The following is a 6672-nucleotide window of genomic DNA, read 5'->3' on the forward strand; positions in this document are numbered from 1 at the left end:
AAGATTTGAAGGTCACACGTGTTTTATCCACGTTCAACGCATCTAATACAAGTTTATTGCCTGACTATACAATCTAAAAACATAACTTACTTATTCAATCTAAAATTAGTGATTATTTCTTTTTTAAACATAATGAATTAGCGGAAATACCTTTACTTATGAATTTTCATTTTTAATATTAGTAGGGATAGCTCTGTTGGAAGAGCGTACTGAAGATTTGAAGGTCATGTTTGATCTAGACGTTCACCGCACCTGACACTACAAGAAATTGCCCTTTTAATATCTTTTGAGGATTGCTTTTTATATATTATGCTATTAATAGAAAACATAAAAATAAAAAAATAAAAAATAAATAAAAAAACTGAAAAGGAAAAGGAAAATAAGGAAAAAACACAGAAAAGAAACTTCAGAATTTGAAATCTTCCTTCCTTAGGTTAGGGTTAGTAGGAGTGGCGGATAGCAATCTTCTCTTCTTCTTCTCAAATCAGGCCTCCCACGACTCTTCTTCCTTTCACCCGTCTTGGAATAAAGATGATTCTCCCTGTCCCTGGGAGTTCGTCAAATGCAACCCCATCAATGGAGTTTTCGAGCTTTCTCTCGATGGGTTGGGGCTAGCAGAGAGAACCGGAAGAGGGTCTGAGAAATTGCAGCATCTCAAGGTACTCTCGCTTTCTGGCAATCTGAGTCATGAGCTTGTTCTACCTCCCGGTCTTCATAGGGTTAATTCCAGTCGTAATGGTTTATCTAGACGGATACCCACTTAGATTTCTTGATTTTTCTGATAATCTCTTCTGTGGGCCTCTTCTGGATGAAATGTTTATTAATTACTTTCGCTTCATTATCTTTCTCTTGCATCTAATATGTTTCGGCCTTGTCCCCAACACATTGCCCACAAGGTGTTTGTATTTAAACATTCTAAATCTTTCAGCCAATCAATTTTCTGGTTCCTTGGATTTTTGGTGTTCGACAAGGCTCACGACATTGGATCTTCCAAAAATGTTCTATCTAGATATTTACCACAAGGGATTTAAGCTATCCATAACCTGAAAGAGCTCAAGCTGCAGAGCAATCAATTCAGCCATTCATGACCTGGGTTTGGAGGAGATTAATTTGTCTCAGAACGAGCTGATTGGTTGAGTTGATTGGTTTAGTCCCAATAGGATCAAACAAGCTATATGAGAAACTCACAAGGATTAAAGTAAAGATTAGAAGGTATCTCAGTAGAAATGAGATTCTATGGACACTTGAAATACTTGAATCCCTCATGGAGTAGCTTTAAAGCAAAGATTCCACCAGAAATGAGTTTGTTTCAGAACTTGAATATGTTCAATTGAACAAATCATCTTTAGGTCATACTTTGCTCCAAGTCCCTAATTCCGAATTTTTCTATTACAATTTTCTATTACAGTTTCTCTACTACATTCTTAGTTGTTTATCATAATTAACTAATACATTTCTTGATTATGTTGGTTTGGCCTAAACAAAAGCACGAGAGAGTATTATTTGTCTTAGCTATATTCTTGGTTGTTTACCAACTTGAGCCCCATACATAAGTTTGGTTTGGTTGGTGCAAGATGGAACAAATGGGAAATCATGTAGGACTCATGTAGGACTGTGGAGTTGAAGTAAAATTTATATATGGATGTTATATGCATTCAAAAAAAAAAAAAAAGAAAAAAAAAAAAAACTAGTTTGAACACGATAGTTTTAGTCTTTTTTTTTATTTTTTTTTATTTTTTACTTAACTAGTCTTTCGAACTTGATAGTTTCTGCACACCATATTTGTTATGAGCTTGTTTAGATCATTTGAGTTGTACCCTGTGTATTGTTACCTTTTGTAGTAGCAACAAAGAACGTTTATACTGTGCTTTAAAAGAGTTTTCTATTCTTTTCCTTTTGTGTACTTTTAAAACAAGAACATTAATGAAACCCTGTCAAATTTTATTTTTCTATAAGCAAATTACAACATACCATTTATATAAAGTTTAAGCAACATTTCTGAATACGATGTTACATCTAAACATGGTCGTACAAATGGTTGTTAGAAAATCAAGGAGGAAAACTGTTTAGATTGTTTTTACTTTGGCATCCTTGAAGGCCATGCTCTGTAGTTTTACTTTGACCTTCTTGAGTTGATCTCAATCAAGAGGGAAGGATTGGCATCTAAAGGTGATTGTATGAGATGCTACAATTCAAGATGTTATTTCATTGGAAAAATCTAACTAATACTCCATATTCGTTTGGCCTCTTGATTAAGAAAATGTAGGTGTTGGTTTTTGTAGTATTCTGAAATATTGTTGCAATATTAGTAATAATCAAATGGAATACTTAATTTATGTTTCATTCTTCTCATTTCACTTGCTAATGGATAACAAAAGTGTGTTGTGTGGAGGTTATGATGGATGAATGCAATTATGATTTTCTTCTCTTAACAAATCAAGCTAAGTCCAAGAGGTATATGAAAGCAATGTTGATATCTTCATTACACAGAGGATGCAGGAGGAACAAAGCGATAAAAGAGAGTGAACGTGCTGCTGGAAACAATATTTTTGATGGTAAAATTGGGATATTATGCCTACTCAAATAACATATACTTAAGAAAGGTAGCTTGCTCCTAAGAAGATAATGCACTAGTAAGGAATCGGCTGCTCAACATGTTAAAAGAATTGGATGAACAGAGCTTGGCCACTGTTATTGTCTCTATTCTTTTGTAGATTTTAGTAATGTGTTTCCGTTTCTTAAAACTTATGTACATCTAAGTGTAAATACATTATAATATCTCTTGAGTTAGATTATATTAAAGAAAATATTGTTGAGCCTAAAGATTAAATAGTATTATTATATCAATAGATTAAAGGTTGAAATATTATATTATAACATTAAAAAAATGTTATTATAAATTAAAACAAAGGTTTAAATATTATATTATAACATTAAAAAAATGTTATTATAAATTAAAACAAAGCATAATATTTTTGTTATCATAAACAGATCATAGCTCTAAAAAAGTGCTATAAAAGGTTTTTATAACAACTTAGATAAGTTATAGCTTCCTAATCTATTATAGCATTCATTATAGCTATAAAAAAATGCTATAAAAAGTCTTGGACTTTTAATAACATGGGCTGTCACGACGTACGAAAAACGCTATAAAAAGTCTATAATAGCATTTTTCGTAATCTATCGTATTTATTATTTGTTGTAGTGTGATTCTAGTTGCATAACCGGACTATTCAATCTAAAATTAGTCATTGTTCCTTTCTAAAATCTCAATGAATTATCGGAAATACCTAATGTGTTCTAGTTCACCCCACCTTATACAAGTTGGATAACTTGAATATCTTATTAAAAATTAGTGATTATTTCTATTTAAAATTTCAATGAAGTAGCTAAAATACCTTTACTGATGAATTTTCATTTTTAACGTTAGTGTGGATAGTTCAGTTGAGAGAGCGTTAGATTGAAGATTTGAAGGTCTCGTGTTCAATCCACGTTCACCACACATGGTTCACGTTGCACAATTTGACTATTCAATCTTAAATTAGTGATCATTTCTTTTTAAAATTTCAATTAATTAGCGGAAATACCTTTACTTACAAACTTTCATTTTTAATGTTAGCGGGGATAGCTCAGTTTGGAGAGCGTTAGATTTAAGATTTGAAGGTCACGTGTTCGATCTCCACGTTCACCGCACCTATTTCTATTTGCATAACCTGATGAATTTTCATTTCTAATGATTGCAGGGATAGCTCAGTTGGGAGAGCGTCAGGAAGATCTGAAGGTCATGTGTTTGATCCACTTCCTTGGTTCACGTTGCATAATTTGACTATTCTTTTCAAAATTAGTGATTATTTTTGTTTAAAATATAATGAATTAGTGGAAATACCGTTTTTTATATTGGCATAGGTTGACTAAGTTGCATAACTTGACTATTCAATCTAAAACTTGTGATTATTCGTTTTTTATGTTATCTGGGATGGCTTAGTTGGGAGAGCATTAGATTGAATATTGGAAGGTCTTGTGTTCGATTTGCATTCATTGCACCTTATAGTTTAGTTGATTATTATTTCCTTTTAAAATATAATGAATTAGTGGAAATAGCTTTACTTATGAATTTTTATTTTTAATGTTAGCAGGGATAGCTCAGTTGGGAAGAGTGTCAAACTAAAGATTTGAAGGTCACGTGTTTAATCTCCACGTTCACCACACCTGTTTCCATTTGCATAAGCTGAGTGTAATTTTACGGATGAATTTTCATTTTAATGTTAGCGTGGATAGGTGAAGTGGGAGTGGGTCTGTAGATCTATAAGATATTTAGTAAAATGACTCATTTTATTGCATGGAACAATAAAATTGATGGTCCCCTAGAATGGTCAATACATTCTTCTTTCAATGTTGCTAAGTTGAGTCCTTTTGATGTAGGTGATGATTTTTCTAATTCGAGGACGAATCCTGAAGAGGAGGATGATGATAAGAAAATGACTCATTTTATTGCATGAAACAATAAAATTGATGTTCCCGTAGAATGGTCAATACATTCTACTTTCAATGTTGCTAAGTTGAGTCCTTTTGATGTAGGTGATGATTTTTCTGATTCGAGGACGAATCCTGAAGAGGGGGATGATGATAAGAATCACGGTGTACATTCTACTTTCAATGTTGCTAAGTTGAGTCCTTTTGATGTGGGTGATGATTTTTCTGATTCGAGGACGAATCCTTTTGAAGAGGGGGATGATGATAAGAATCACGGTGTTGCAACTGGACCTATTAGACAACCCAAGGCTAAGAAGATTCAACAAGCATTCATACTTCAAAGATTCAACAAGCATTCATACTTCATCTACAAAATTGGATAGGCTAGGTTCAACCATCATTTCATGTGTTACAAGTTGATTCGTTTGAGTCAAGATCATTTGGAGATTCAAAAGTAAATATTTGCATGGTTGAAGTAGTGGATGAAGTTGCAAGCATCAGTTCATGAGTGGTTAGAAAACTTTATTTATTATTTTAATTTCATAAAGTTTGTAATGCTCAAATTAACTTCGTCTTCTATGGAGATTTAAAGGGATCGAGATTAAATCACGAACACTAACTTCTTTTGTTGGGAGACTATAAATACCCACAAATTATTATGTAAAAGCATATTTGTGATCAATGAAATTGATCTCTCAAGTTGAGACGACCCCCCTTGTAGAAATCTGAGCATATCTTTGTCATTTCTAAGTTTCGTGCAATTCTTGTGGTAGATTGCATCTGAGTTATTCAATCAAGCCTTGCTCAAGTTCGATTGTGAAGTGACTCAATTTAGAAAAAGATTCCAAATCTTGGATCTCATTATCTAATTCTAGCTTTATCTCTTGTTTGATCTAAATTTTGAATAAGAGTGTTAATTTCTTTAATACAAGGGTTCTTGCTTCTACAAAAGCTTGGCTCGTTGGGCTGAAGATTACAGTTGGTCAATCATCCTTCAACGGAATCTTCTATCCCCATGACTTGCTCTGATGCAGTCGTTCTTTTAACGTCGATGACACGTCCAGTTGTCGAGATTTGTAATGTGAGTTTGTAACCCATCCATTGAGGTTCTTGGAATGATTCTATAGTTTATCATTTCCATGTTGGGAGTTGGATCATCGGTCTTGGGCGAAGGAATCCTTGATTTACGGCCTTTCGAGTTGAAGGAAGTGTCATAAGGCTAATTTTTTTTCAATTTTTTTCAATTTTTTTTTAGTGATTTTATTTGATTTTATTTCAATTTTGTCAAACTCACTCACATGCTCATCTCAATCATTTCAACCCTGTTGCCGTTCAATAAGAGAGACCTTGGAAATAACCTGTAACTATTCAACTGGATTATCACATTAACAATTTGAATCAAATAAAGTGACATTAACCATTTGAATCACCTACACCCCACTTGTTGAACTTGACCAAATGTCTATAATATAACACTTACAAAGGTACAAAGTAACACTAACAAAGGTACAAAGTTCATAAAAGTCTTTTTAATCTAAAATACCATTGAACTTGACCATTATAGTGCCTCTCAATCGTAGGTAAAGTTTAAATTCGAGTCTCCTTGTCAAACTCTCTCGGGTGCTCATCTCAACCATGATGGCGTTCAACAAGAGAGCCTTCAAAAATAGCCGGATTATCGCATTAACCATTTGAATCATCTCAACCCCACTTGTTGAAATTGAAACAAATATCTATAACATAACACTAACATAGGTAAGATGTTCATAAAAGTCCTTAATCTAAGATACTATTGAACTTGACCATTAAAGTGCCTCACAAAATGAGGTAAAGTTTAAATATACTGGGTGACAAAAGATGAAACTATAAAATAAAAAGAAATAAGAAAATAATATTCAATTTCAGAGAATTAAACAATAATCTCCTAGGTGAAAGCAAAATATCCGAACCATTAGACAACAATGAATTTTTGGTGTAGTTGCCCTAAAGTCTTTTGTCTAATCGCTCAAGAGTTTTAATGTGATGTTTTCGGTAATGTCTAACTCTTCGACACGTCCTTTCATGTGTGTGATAGAGTTCTCAGAATTACCGCGACGTTTCGAGCTGTTCGATCGTGTGGCTCTTTCTTCAAAAGGGTAAACATCAAACATCAGGTCTTTGATTGGCAACCCATCCAAAGGAGCGTCGATTGCATCGATT

The 6672-nt window shown here is 33.3% G+C and overlaps 1 long non-coding RNA gene across 1 annotated transcript; it reads left to right on the plus strand.

Annotated features, from left to right (window-relative positions):
- The first annotated feature begins 386 nt into the window (after positions 1-386).
- On the plus strand, positions 387-2816 carry LOC111785610. The gene is made up of 2 exons (XR_002813681.1): positions 387-659; positions 2491-2816. It is a non-coding gene; the product is annotated as an uncharacterized LOC111785610 (long non-coding RNA).
- Positions 2817-6672: the final 3856 nt, after the last annotated feature.

The sequence above is a fragment of the Cucurbita pepo genome, unplaced genomic scaffold (assembly GCF_002806865.2).
Source record: "Cucurbita pepo subsp. pepo cultivar mu-cu-16 unplaced genomic scaffold, ASM280686v2 Cp4.1_scaffold000594, whole genome shotgun sequence".
In the NCBI taxonomy this organism is placed as follows: Eukaryota; Viridiplantae; Streptophyta; class Magnoliopsida; order Cucurbitales; family Cucurbitaceae; genus Cucurbita; species Cucurbita pepo.